Raw genomic sequence first — 15,498 nt, forward strand, 5'->3', positions numbered from 1 at the left:
ATCTTTTTCTGGTTAAAATTTTGTATACAGAGAGTAAAACAGGTTGGTTAAAAAAAACGTGAGGAATCAAAACACCTTCTTTATTTTCTATAGGAGATTTATGTTTGGTACTGGGAATGAAAAAGCAATTTCTTGACTTTTCTGTTTCTCTCCTACCCTTGACCTTGAGGAGGAATACATCTGTGATCACTGTCTCTTTTATTCCCAGTCTACCCTGGCTTGAGAAAATGGGCTACTGCTTGAAGAAGCTATAAACAAATCTTCCTGGGCTGAATATTGGCGGTTATTTGTTTGTCTTTCTCTGTGTATGTACGTGAGTAAGACACAGTGAGAGAAGGTTTTCGCTCCATATGTGGCAAAATTTCCTGTAATCGGTTTTGTACATCACAGAGGGAAAAAAAATAGCATTGTGAATCTAGGGTTGACAGAACTGAACTGAACCATGAGGCACTTCACAAAAATGTCCCAAGATCAAAACTTTTAAATCGCTTATATTTAGTATATATTTATTCATGATACTGTGACTAACAGAACATATTCACTGACAAACCAATTAGATCTGAGTCATAGCTGTCATTCTACCAAACAGATGCCTGTAACTATGAGTATAAAGGAAAAAAGATCTTTACATATAAATCACAAGATATTAGGATGTATTCAAGAACCTCTGTGGGTGTCAAACAAGTTCTGACATAGAAGAAAATGTCCCAATAAAGTTTAATGGATCAATCACCTCGAGCATCGAGGAAATCAGATTATACATGAATGCTCAGATGACTGCGTTTTCTGCATTGTTTACTCGCTTCAAAACTGTCTTATTCGCTTTCCTTATGTTAGGGTAACCTAGAAAACCAGGGCAACCCAGCTCCCAGCATTCACCGAAATGTGACAGTTTCTATGAATTGTTCGAATAAATAACACATTGGGTGAAAAAAGCTACTTTAAGAGGTAATTTGCATAATAGTAAACCATGGCAGGTTATTTCCATCCAATAGTCATAACGGAAATTGCTGGCCAAGTAATTGTATTTTTAAGTATGACACAGTTTTAGTTGAGAAAGTGCCATATTGCTTCATTTCCATTGAGTTGCATCATCAAGAGGAGACTTTTGTAGCTGCTTGGTTTAACATCATATCTGGATTGTGATCCAGCACTGACAGAAACATGCCCACATAGTTCACTGTTTTACTTAATATTGATGAACTTGATGGCATAAAGGTGCTTAAACAACTTCCCTGCTCAATCACAAATCCATACAGGCACAGCAAAAACAACTACAAACCCCCAAATTATTAACAAAAAATAAACATTTAAAACAAAAACCAAAAAAAGTTACTAAATCAAATGAACCATTAAATTAAATTAGTTAATTATTAACTAATGAATTATTATCAATAATTTTGATAATCATTTTGTCATCTGTGAATTGAGGTGTAATCTTAATAACCATGATCACTAAACAACAATCTTCATTTAACTGAAGAAAACTCTGAGCCCTATGGAAATAAAAAAGACATGATCGTCAACAGCACTGGGTTCATAAGGGAAACATATGTAACAGAAAGTTCTGTGTAAACTATATGACTATGAAAATAATCAAACCTAAAGGCAACATACACCCTCAGAGAGAAATAGGTCAGAGGAATCAACGTTGGGGTACACCACAAGAGACTTTTGATTACAATGAACTAAGCTACAAGGAAGACAATGTAGTTTTAGTCTGTAAAATTAGATGTAAGCCAATCTTTGTTTTGTTTTGAGTTTATTTATTATTTGTTTATTTGTCTTTTTTGTGTCTTGTTCTGCGCCATGTGTTGGAAAACAATTGCCTAATCACAAACCTAGCAGACAAAGAAAATCATGAGTATTCCAGTGGAGTCACCATTTTCATCAGGGGGGGCTGTGATGATTTGCTTTGATTCAGCCTCATTTAGCCCAATACTGTATGACGACCCACATCTGTACTGTTTCTAATTGCATTTTAATTATTCAATAGTTGGTGTTATTCCATGAAGTATTTATATAAAATTAAAAACTTTGTTCAACACGTTCTGCCCTTTTTGGGGAGCATGGGTGTAATTGGCTAAAGCAATAAGTTTGTGAGACATTCGGCAACAAGACTAGGCACAGAAAGGCAATACAAAACGATTATACCCATTTGTAACACGGCAGGAAGTATGAGCCAGTAGCTGTGGAGTCAGGGGAGTAGTACAATTTAGTTGAATGAGCCCGACAAAAAAGGAAAATACATCACACGAAACACCAATACAAATGCCACTCGAAGTGCGTCATAGGTTTTGAGGTGTCTTCCCAGGGCAGACTGAAGAGACAAACCACACTTTTAGCCGAATGCAGCGAGGTCATACCAGAGGCAGAAATGATTACGTTTTTGCGTGTGTGCGTTGGTGATTGTGAGGTGTGGGGATGCATTAATCAGGTTACGGAAATAGGAATAGTTTGCTCCTGTGTAATAAAAAATGATGTAGTTAGTGGAGGCAAGGTGGGTACTGATGGAAATAAGGTTCCTCTTCTCTTCCTTCCTCTTCCTCTAAAAGCAGACCGAACAACAAATCATGAGTACACAGCAGCTTCCTGTGTCTACTGGGCTACATCCCTCACTGATAGCGGAGGCTCTTTCATGCACCATAAAATGAAGTCACTAACAGCTGGTTAAAAAGAGTGAGCACTGAAAACAAATAGGATGCATATCTTCTGTCAGGGCTTATCCTTAAATACAAATACATACACATGTGTTCTGAGCCTATAAGTACAGTATTTTGATGAGTGGCCTCTTCAAAGATTAAAATGGTCTCATCCAAAGGGTACAATTACGATCATGACTGACTTCAGAAGAGTGAACAGCATGGTGACCTAGAAAATAGAAAGATCAACCCATAGCCAAAAGATAATAAGCTAAATCAAACTGACAAACAGCCCATGTGTCCATCGTCGGCTATGCCCAATGAAAGTGTCCTTGACCTTGAATGAGATACTAAAATCCCACAGGCTCAATTATTGTAAATCAAGCCTGATAAGAACATCAACCAAATGTCAAAAATAAAATGAATATAATGAAAACCATGTGTCAAGGAGGGCTGATCAACAAATCTCAATGGGCCAAAAAAAAACCCTTATTGATATTACTGAACAGGGCATCAAGTGTCCAGTGCTGACAACACACAGGATATAAAATCAATTTTGGAAACACGGCTGTGTAGTTACAGCTTATACTAGATTTATAGACCTAGATCTATTCTTCATTTTTTCTTTTTGCTGTTTTTTTTATTTAATGAAACTTTAAAAATGAAACTACACATTCTATCAAAACGTACTGTAATGTACATTAGATTCCTTCCCTTGACTACATGACTTCGTGTTTCTTGGTAAACTGGATCTGCCCTGTCTGTTGTACTCCATGCACTAGAAGCCATTTCTCGTCTGTTAAACGCATCAATATTTGATGTAGAATCAGCTCTAAACCATTATGGCCAACCTTGGATGTGGCTCAGTAGTATAATCTTTGGTAGCATAGTGCACCCACAAATATGAGAGGTGATGACCTTCATGGGCTGATGCTTTGCAATCATTTTAAAAGCAGAATCTCACCACAACACAGGAAGTTGCTGCTCGCCCTTGAGCCTAAAATCTGTTTGCAAACTATAAACATAAATCTAACAAACCAGAGAAAGTCCAACAGCTAAAACTCGAAATATTTAACAGCCCTACTCAATTTAACCCAGCTGAACTTTTACACTCCTCAAGCTTTGACATCATGACGTAAGAAAATATGAAAGCAAAAAAAAAAAAACAAAAAAAACAGGCATCAGATTCCCGACTGTGGTTGTTCATTAATTTAGCAAACACATTGATGTCCTGCTGTCAGTTCTTCTGAACAAGATCCTCACAGAAATCACAAAAGCCATTTCGTATTTAAGATTGATGACTACTGAACAATCATTTACAGGACCATTAAAACACACATCATAAGCAATAGAGATTAATTCCATGGGACATTTTAATATCACTCCCAATAATGATGCACGTGTAACATGCACACACACACAGAAATCTACAAATTGTAGAAAAACATGGTGTATTTGCATTTCTTCTCTCCCTGAGTGTCAATGAGTTTGCTGACATTCACACAGATAATACTTCAAATCCCAGTTATGCTGTTAATAGGGACAAGCTTTTGTGTATCTTCCTATTCCATTCGCAAACACCCCTGTATACATGAATACACCGCCTGTTTCCACGGCAACAGCTTATGGCAAAACTAATGGTAATCATAGTGTTTGCACACGTACATTATAGGACAGACAGTATTGACAGTACCTGTATATTCCAGGAATATTAGTCAGCTTTCTCTTTATCAGCATTAGAGCCTATACATTTGTGAATACACTGTGAATCTTATTTGCCTTTAACACACAACAGAATAGATTTTTCCTTTAATCATGGACTATGTGTTTTTAGAGCACCACTGCCACCACTGTGTAGCCGTACAAAAACACACATTTAAAAGCGATCCCTGGGTGGTACCTTTCAAACATGTGTCTTTGCTTTGGATGCATGCTCACGTAAATTTGTACAGTTGGTGTGCATTCTGTGAGACAATGGTAGCAGGGTACTTATGTGCCACAAGGCTGCACCCCCCCAAATCCTTTTACATGATTGAAATATGGCCCCTGCATCCTTTGGAAAGCTGACCTTGGATTCTTGTTTTGCGCTTAGCAGCAAGGATTAGAGGAAATCTTCCACAAACACACATTTTGCTCCAAGAGATCTGGGCCTATTTTGCCTCAGTTTTATTTCAAAAACGCAAAACAAGACTACTTTTGAAATGCAATCTGTGGCTATTGACAGAAAGGGAAAATACTGCGCATGGGGCATTTCTCTCTTATCATTTTCTTTTCCTGTTAAAAGTAGGTCGAGCTGAAAGGCAAAGAAACTTACTGATATTCAGTTCTGTGAGAAGGAAACACTTTGCAAAAGTCATGCTAAACTCTTGGGAAACATGACCTTCCCGTAAATTAATGAACCTTTTTTTTTTTTTTTTTTAGCTTTTTAGCTCTCTGGCATGGCCTGGCAGCCTATTCATGCCAAGAATTACTGAACTCCAGATGTGCTCTGGATAGCTGGATGTCATTTGGGCTGGATAAAGTAAATATCTCCTCTAAACTTGTCATCACAAACCAAAATCTTTTAGATATGCCACATCTGTCTTGGCTTTAAATAAGAGGTGTTTTCATATTCCTAATGTCAGCACAGATGCTGTAATGTCTTTTCCATTTCTGGATTTACAGCATTAAAAATCTCACTCAGTCTGGCCAGAAGAGAATCGCGAATCTTGGAGATAGTAATTGTATCAGTGACCTAAGATAGTATAATAAATAGAAATAGTTATGGCTATCTCAAGGGCAGTAAGGATTTCCCACACTCTGTCATAAAAACTGAAACTTTCACAAACTTTGAAATGTGTGTGATGGACAGTCAACAGTCTGATTAAGATTTTATTTCAAATTCAAGCAAACCAAAGTAACTGGAAGTGATACAAGTTACATTTGTTAAATAAATGGTATAAAAGAATAAAACAACTTGAAGTGGGATGTGAAATTCGGTAATTGTAAGTGCGATCCGTGAGGACGGATGTTCACTCTAATCCCATTCCTCAGCCACAACACGGCATTTCAGTTTAGTGGTGTTACGGCAGTTTCATATCAGACTATTAGTGCATTTCATGGACAAGTGTTTGAGCATCTCATAATCTCTAAAGCACACTTTAACACTGAGAATGAATGTGGAACTGCTCTGATTACCTTCTCAAACGCTGGTGAGCTGGGTGAACAGCTTATCTAAATGTAATGGATGTTATGTTAATATATCACACTGAAAAACTTGCTCTGCTCCTTGGGGGCCGGTTGTCAATTTGAAAAGGGACCTTGAATTAAATGTAAAATAGAAATTTTTGTAACTTGCTGTTTAACATTCCACATGTTGCATTTCATGTTTTCAGAATTTTAAGACCACAGTTTCTTTTTATCCTGTTGCCTCCCATCACTTACAAGATGTTACCATTCCTTCCAAAAAGCCAAGCAGGAAGATAAGGACAGTGAAGGCCCTTGACAACAGACAGTATGCATTCAGTGAAAGTTTACATGATGCAAAAGCTCTGCAGCTAGAATACTGGAACAGGAACAAACACTGGCGGCCGTGGCATATTTTATGCCTTAGGCGAGGTCATAAATGAAAGATCTGTATTTGTTACTAAGGTTAGATTTTGTAAGTTTTCTTCTGAGTGTTAAAGGGCAGGGACATCAAGTCTGTGGTAAGATCTTTACATATCGTGTAAGACATGATTGTGTTTTGATATAACAAAAAAAATCATCCAATGAGCAGCAGTTCTGTGGGTGGAAGAAGAGTGTTGATAAGAGAGGTCAGAAGAGAATGGCCACACTGGTTGGAGCTGACAGAAAGGCTACTGTATCTCAGGCAACCACGCTTTACAGCTGTGGTGAGCAGAAAAGCATCTCAGAATGCACAGCACGTTGAACCTTGAGGCGCATGGCCTACAACAACATAAGACCACATCAGCTTCCACTCCTGCCATCTAAGAACAGAAATCTGAGGCTGCAGCGGGCACAGGCTCACCAAAACTGGGCAGCTGAAGACTGGAAAAATGTCTGGTCTGATGAATATGGATTTCTGCCGCACCATGCAGGTGGTAGGGTCAGAATTTAGAGTCAGCTGCTGACCATGTACATCCCTTTGTGGCCACAAAACCAAACACTGAACATGACAATGACAATTTCAGTGGCCTCCCCAGTCACCAGATCCGAATCCAACAGAACACCTTTGGGATGTGGTAGAATTGGAAACTGGCATCATCAATGTGCATCTGATAAATCTGCAGAAATGATGTGATGCAGTCGTGTTAACATGGACCAGAATCTCAAAGGAATGTTTCCAACATCTTGTGAAATCCAAGCCACAAAGAACTGAAGCTGTTCTAAGAGCAAAGGGAGTAGGGTTTTCCTTATACAATGCTCGGTGAGTGAATGTGAAAAAACATGTGACATAAGGCGACGCTTCTTTGAAACGGATAATATAATAACAGACAGAAACAGCTCTCTGCTGTATCTCGGCAGCTGCTGACTTAGATAAATGCCAACAGTGAACACTGAGAATAAAGTTATTACTTGAAAAACTAAAAACAGCTACAGTTTCCTGTTACAGGATAAATGCAACCTTTCTTTATTTCAAAGCCGTACCATCCCATTTACCTCAACCTGCAGCCAGTTACGCATTATCTCAAAATTAATGTTAAAAATGTATACCTATTATTTTCACATTTTCTTCTTTTCACAGTCATCCTTCTATGATGACAAAGCATGTGTTTATATGACTTTTTAAAATTCCAGGTGTGTATCTGTTGCTTTAAATACTGTTATATTTAACAATATTTGTATTGTGTTTCATACTGTAAATACAGTTTTATAGCAGCGTATAATAGGAAATTCAACTTTGAGGTTGAGATATTATTTTAAAAGCTGCAGTCTGTGGTGCTGGTGAATCGTACTGTGTTACACTGAGAGGGGTTTCTGATATTTTTATCACCCCATTTATATCAATGAGTGTAATAGGTAAAGTGCGGTCTTAATCATCATGGGGGTAAGATTTACTGAAGAGCTGCATGAGACTGCATTAGTTTGAGCAAGGTGGACCTAATAAACTGGCAACTGAGTCTACAAGCTAAGAGAGTAAAAAGCAAAGTAACATCTCAGTAAAAGCAAAAACATGAAATTTGTATCTCATGGCTGCATTATATTGTGGTCTACTGAGGCTCAACAAGATCTGTGAGTCATTGTTGTAGGTACAGGTGAAAAAGAAAAGTGTGTGTTCTCAAACTCAACCATAGCTACAAGGGAAATACAGTACCTTGACATGATGTCAAGAAGAGTAGGCCCAAAAATACACCACCAACTGCAAAATAGGCCAATGGAATGCAAGGTAGATCAACCAAAGCTGTTTTAATGTGTTTACTTTATCGCTTTTTATTTATTTATTTGCTTATGTTTTCGAGTTGGAATTTTCCTTTAATCTTTAGCTTTAACCAGTTCACATGTGTGATCTGATGGCACGAAGAAAACAATACCGGATAAAACAATAGAACATTTCTACGTCTGTCAAACTGCTTCAAAATCCACTGTATAAGAAGATTTTGAGAGCGTTGCTGTCAAAATTGTTATTTGTCAAAACAGCTTCGAATGTCAGTCCAGGCAGGTGTCTCTTGTAAAGTATTTTGTTCTGAGAGCTCAGACAGAGTTTACACATATTCTCCAAAAATACCAATGAAGATTCCAGTGTAGCTTATTTGATTTTAAACGGTTGGTGTAAAGATATTCCTCCAGAATATGATTATCTTCTTTTGACAACTCATATTGAAAACTAAAGGGTCCAACTGGAGGGAAATTGTCTCTAATTGGACAAAGAACGATAAACTGCCCTAAAGCATGAGAAACCAATTATGTTGCAGGTACTGAAAGTAAACAGGCTGCTTCACTCAACCGTTCTTTGAGGAGAGATTCATGAATTCCAGATCAAGCAAATACAGGCAGGCTGTCTAATGATGTCTACAGATAAATCTTAGATTACAAAGATTGACAGGGCAGCGTGTTTGAAATGCAGCCACTGTGATGAAAATGTGGAGAGGCTGAAGCTAATTTTACCAAAACAGTGTTGAAAGCCTGAATATGTGAGCTTTAAGAATATATTTAGTTTTACGAATCTCATACACAGATTTCATGAAGTAAGGTGAAGTCAGGAGTATTTTCCTCTTTTTCTCGAAAAAGAAAAATTAAAAGCACAGTGACTCACAGCTGTTAACTAAATAGCATTTGAAGTGTTTTACTTTACATTCCTCCCTTGTCTTGATGACATGGATGCAGTTTCATGCAGTGGAGAATGTTCGTAATTCAAAGGTCAAGTCATGGGGGTTTTGTATGCAAGGCGGAGTGCAAGCCATCGAACAAGAACATTTCTCATTAGAGTTCGCTGAGAGGTGTCCCTTCATTGTTCTTATGCAAATGATGAATAATTTTCTGATGCTGTACATGACAGTCATCCCATGCAGAAGAATATGTAATCTCCACTCTTAAGGCACAGCACAGTAGCTTTTATGTTTTACCCTGATGTAGAAGAACAAATCTGACAACTGTTGAGCTTAGGCCTCCATAAGTTGATATTTAATATTCCGTTATGAATATTTGGCATTTTTGATAAGTCATTAATTATGATCATTGTTATACAAACTACATGGCTTGTTTGAGTGAGTGTTTCTGTGTTAAAAAATAAAGAGGATTATGGTAATTTGAAAATGAAGTGCTAATGTGAGTTTGAGAAGTGTGTGTTTCTGGGGATCCAAGGTGTTTATAGTGATTTCAGAAACACTGAGTTCTAATTGGATTTGATGATAGAGGAAACAAAGGCTTTCAAATTAGTGTCACAGATACAGCACAGAACAGTTTGGTGAGATATGGCAAGAGGGACTCTTGGCCTCAAACAGTGATGACACAATATACCACAATAAGAGAGGTGAAGCGGCTTACTGCATGTTTTGTTTAAAATTAACTAATCAGATTTTCACTTAAATATATGTCTGTCAATTCACAATCGATCACCACATGAGGCAACACAACGGTGACTGAGCCTATGGCCCACTGATGAAAGTATTGTAATATTTACATATGTGTTCAGTACGACTGAGCATCTGTGGAGAAATTCCCAGAAAAAAAGTGCTGCATTAAGTTACTGCCAATGCAAAACTGAACATTTCCAACTGCTGCAGTTTCACATTAAAAGCATTAAGCTGACAAAACACAAGCTGACTTTTATTATGAACTAGTCACAGGAAATTCAATGTGTTTGTCAGTGAGCTTAACACTTACTGCTATGGTTCATTGAAAATGCGTCCACAAAACAAGGCAACGGTGGTTTTTGGCATTTTTGGACAGGGGATCAGTTTGAAATATTGCAACGAGTAATGGAACAAGAAGGAGCAGCCACACAAGCTGCAGGGAACAGGCTGCACACCTCCAACCTCTCTGTGAGGTAACTAACTCCTTTCACTCTGCCTTGCTGTTCGCAGACTGATATTGTGTGCTGCATAAAATCAGATCACAGGCGCTCACAGAATGATGGAAAGAGGCCAATTATTGCTTGACTTTTTTTTTTATTAAAACAACAATACTTTGTTTTGCTGCACCCAGAATTCTGTGACCTGTAGCATTAAACCACCTTTGTTGTTACCACCAGTAACTACAGGTGTCGCCAGAAGTGAAATCTTCAAGGTTGCTACTTCAATTCCATTTGATTGATTGATTCTATTGTAGAGCTGGGGATGCAAAATGGCACGCACACATTGCACTTAAAAAAGATTGTACAGCACTTTCAAAATTAGTACATTAACTGAATCATGGGGGGGCACCGAGCACACAGTAACACAGCAGAAATATTTCAGGAGAGTTTCTCTGATACATAATATGCTGACCAGAGAGTAACCTGACCAAACATGCAACTTTAACAAGATAAACATTGATTTCTGAGGAGTTGCACTGGCAATATTCCCCCTTAGAACCAGGTTAAAGTCATCCTTTGTAACTCAATCATAGCTCGCTTTGGACAAAAGCTTATGACAAATGAACAAATACTGAATATGGTTTTAAAAAAATCTAATAGTTTAATAATTATATAGGTTTAAATAGGTTTAATAATTATTACTGTGAACACACAGTAATAATTCTGGGTTCCAATATTTTTTGAAACTAGGAAAAGAAAAAAATAGAAAAACATCCAGAAGCCTGTCACTCACTATATTTGTGCTCACAAAGACAGCACATCCAAAATGCTCTATTCATTCAGAGGCATGGTAAGCACGGCTATTTTCCCTGTTGGCACCTTATGGCAGCACTGAAAATACAATAAAAAAAGCTCCACTAGCTCCCCTGCATGTCTCATACATCTTCAGTCATGCGGAAGGCCGTCCGTCAGTTTTACTGCACATCGGCTTCCTCTCAACGCAGCATCGATGACTGATGGCCCTAAGTGCAACTAGATAACTACGGCAGGGGATGATAAAAATGTGAAAACACACATCCTAGACAGGAAATTGGCCATTTTGGAGCAATTGATACAGAAGAGTTGAAGCGATGGCACTTCCTGTAATGCTCCACCCTTGAAAAGCGGAGATGTCTGGTCATCTGTGGGGAGATAGTTACACTCCACTGGACATATTACTGAGGTACACTAAACTAATAGATCTCAATTTTTTCTCCTTAGCTTTTTCTTCTATTTCTTACTGTTACGGAGTCAAACCTAAGACAGGATCAGCCAGACATGGGAAAAAAAAAGTCTCAGTCAATATCCTGGCAATCTGCAGCAAAAAGAATCAATTGAAACAAGTTAGGGAAATGAAAGCGAATATGTAGTAGAGTCAACAGAAGAGGTGTAATAAAACAATAGCCTGGTAAAAGTAGTGTAATGAGGAAAAGTGAATCCCTTTGAAAATGGATCGCTCGGGCTTAATGGTGAGTGGAATTTCTAAAGACAGGCAGGCGTACGAAACAACGAGGTGACACAACTGTATTTCAGAGTGTTGGTTATCAGCACACATCACAATGATATCTGAAAATCTGTTTTCATACTTAATCTCATATCTTTTTTCTTCTAATCTTTTATATTTTTCCCTCTATGCACTACAATACTGAAGTGAGGTGAACTGCACTGATTGATGACGACGATAATGCCACAGCTGCTCTTCCAGGGTTATAAGCACATTACAGAGGTCAGCAGTTTAACCTTTTTTATGGCGTGCAATCAAGATATTACACCTCACCTCGATATAATCTGACGTGAATAATGTAAATCACACCAACTGAACTCAGAAAGACTATTTATTCATCAGTGCACAAATGTACTTTAATGGATCGTATCTCCAACTGATATTTTTATCGCTGGCATAAACCGTGATCACATGGTAAAAATTTCAATCTCCCGTTGTTAAAGCCAGCACAGACAGTCCGTACACAAGTGGGTGTAAAAATCACTTTAGTGGTGATTAATAATTCATCTGTGTGTTGTCAGAAAGTGTTACTGGCCCCGTGCTTATCAAGCTGCATTACCTCTGACACCAGAGGATTGCATTGCTGGAGATGATTTTCTTACTGACCAGCCATAAATAGCATTTCGTGCTGCTGATTAAGAAAGGCAACTTAAAAGGCAGAAGGATGAAAATTTGTCACAGAACAACAATCGCATTGTTTTAATTAATATCATGTTTAACACATAATTTACCCTAATATTTTTCAGTCAAATGAAAAGTGAAGTTTAGATAACTTAAGTATGTTCACCTGTTGCAGTGGTAGAGTATTACTGTCTGGTAAAATCAACCAATATCTGCTCTTGCAATATGATATCTGCTTGGTGAAGGCTAGGAAAAGATTTTGGTCTAGGTTTAAAACAGCCCCCAGTGTCTTTAGACACAGTATGTTTACCATAATAATACAGGCCCTGTTAAGTTTTCTTGTAAGCAAACAAAAGCTATGTTTCTGTTCAGCGTTATCCCCCAGAACATATGTCCTTGAGGTCTAGCACACATGTCAAGAGCATTTTATTCCTCATAAAACATTTGCATAGCCGATTTTTAAAAAAACTATTCATAAGTAAAATTCAGCATTATTTGCACTCTTCTTCTTCTTCCCTGCCTTTGTTGGTACATTGCAGCATATCTTGGTACAGTATTGCCACCCGTTGAAGACTTTAGTAGTTTGCCAACAATAGTAGGACTGTGTATCGAGTCACCCGAGTGCAGGCATTTCTGCATGTGCATACACAAGATAAATCCACTCACAGAAAAACAGTTCCCTGGCACTACTAATGATCTAAAACTCCACAGGGAACCTCTAATATTTAACCAAAAATTTTTTTTTTTCTTCATTAACTTTACCAAAGTGCTTTTGATGCCTAAACTAAACGACACACAGGACCTTCTGATGCAAACTCACCCTCACACTATCACACTGCATAATTTTCCTCAACTACGCTACTTGTTGGCTGGTTTGAAAATATTGTCAGAGAAGATCTGCAGATCCCGTGCATTTCAGAGCTCTGAAGTTAGAGATGATGTTAGATTTGCCCACTAAACTAAAATTCTGTACACTGTGTGCTGATCAGCAGGAAAGTCTCATAATTTGGGTAGTGCAATGATACTCACAGGCAGTAATTGCTGGCCCACTGATTCCAAAGAGCTGCTGGAGCTGCTTACTGTGCAGAAGGCGGGAGGCTGGAGGTGTGTGGTGGACAGCGTCTCCCCTTAATCCACATACCCTCGCAGCATTCCCTCTTCAATTGATCAGCCACCTGCAAGAACCAAGCAAAGGTGGAAACTTACTCCCGTGCTGATAAATCAGATAGTTAGGTTACTTACATATTGTATTATTATCATTATTACTATATGTTGTATTGACATGCATTACTAAATCATTATTTATAAAAGTGAAATGACCCTTTTTCCTCTGTTGATTTAAAATACAGCTTACTTGCTTGAGTAAATAGCTATTTAATTATGTTTGCCAAAGTCAGAAGCAATATACCAGTAGACAAAGAAAATTCCAACTGAAAGCCCATATATACTGTTACCTTAGTTTAATATAGGGGTGTGCCATCTAAGTCACTTCACGATTCGATTACGATTCACAGTGCTACGATTCGATGATTCCCCGATTATCGATGCATCTCGATTAATCTTTTTTTTCCCCACATAGAATGTTTCTTTTCTCACTCTGTAGTTACTTGTAAAATAATGTATATTTTTAAATATCCATTCATTGAAGTAAAACACGTTTATCTCTTTTCTAACTGCTCTGATAAAAGAAGAAAAAACATTAGCTCGCACATGTAATGCCTGTTTCATTTATTGATGTAGATCAAAAACAATAATAATAATACTAAAAATATATATTGTGTGGCTGTACTGACATGATTCTGATTTATTTTATTATGAACATGTACATGAAAAAAATATCTGTTAAAAAAGGAAAAGAAAGGAAATTGACTATATTCCACTTCTATTACAATCTGATATCTTGATTTACATGTCCAGAAAGTAATCCTTTTAAATCTTACTGTATGTGCATGTCAGCCAGATTGTTTCTCATATAGATTTTGGACACTATGTGGTCACTGCGCGTATTCTTACGTTTCCAGTCAACGGAGTGTTGCCAGAATAAGCAACACTCGACGGTAACCCCTCAGTACAGAGCCGAGCAGTTCGCGTCGAGTTTCGCAGTTTTTTCGCCGACGAACACAGAGCTGTACGCAGCCGCTTCGCCATGCTTACATGGTTTTGTAGGGGCTTAGTCTGTGGAAGGGGCTTGTTGTGCCACCCAGATTTGCTTCCCTCCGTGCAGTTTTCCCCAGACACACGTTCCTATTCCACACGAAAACAGCATTGCACTCAAATTATGTCAAATTCCGCGATATTCCGCGTTAAAAATAGATTCCGTTTTAGTCGGCCGATTCAGTGATCGCGGAAATCATAGGGCCCCATAATATGTCCGGGGGGCATGCGCTAGTTTTTTTTCGTTCCGACCGCTGCACTTTCCTTCCGTTATTAAAAGAATCGATTTTTGAACATTTATGAATAGATTCTGAATCGTCAAGTGTCGCGTCACGATAAATCTATGAGTCGATGAATCGGGCACACCCCTAGTTTAGTAACGTGGTAACAATAAGAAGCGGTGTCTTATGACAGGATCCCAACCACGGCCCACTCCAGTCAGTGTCCTGACCTGTTGCATGCAGTAGATATCTGTCTGAAGCTGATTTGCAAATTACACTTATACAGTATGCAATATTTTTATTGAATATACTATATTCAATGTGACTTCTACCCATTAACAAGCAGCTGCTTATTTACACATCCAGTAGATAAGGACCAACATCAACAATCGTTTGGAGTTATGTTTCTCAGCACCTGATGAATTTCCAACAGGCCAATAGTTGCTTTTTGTTTAGTTCTGTTGTGATCTCCACCAACTCCTTAGGGAAATATCTGACTCTTTAGCTGTTCAGTGCTGCACTATATCAACCGGCTAGTCACGAACCGTGTCAGTTTGCTGTTTGGTGCTGGGCGGGTAGCGAACGGTGGGTTTATGAAAGCTCTACACTGAAAACAGCTGCTTGCTGTGGCTGAAAACAAGGCTAACGTGAGCGGTGGGAGTGAACTAAAACAGTAAAGCTGCAGACAGCAAATCCAAACCACCAGCTAACCACTTCCCCATACACATAGCCATTTGATCCATATTAAAATGTTGATCATAGCATTAAAAAAAAAAAAAAAACCTTGGTGATGTTGCAGAAAGGAGGCCAATGTATAACATAAAGCCTGACTTCCGTTAATCTAAACAGTTGATTATAGTTTAAGTTATTCCTGATTTAAAC

This window comes from Toxotes jaculatrix, chromosome 5 (assembly GCF_017976425.1).
Source record: "Toxotes jaculatrix isolate fToxJac2 chromosome 5, fToxJac2.pri, whole genome shotgun sequence".
NCBI classification, from domain to species: domain Eukaryota; kingdom Metazoa; phylum Chordata; class Actinopteri; family Toxotidae; genus Toxotes; species Toxotes jaculatrix.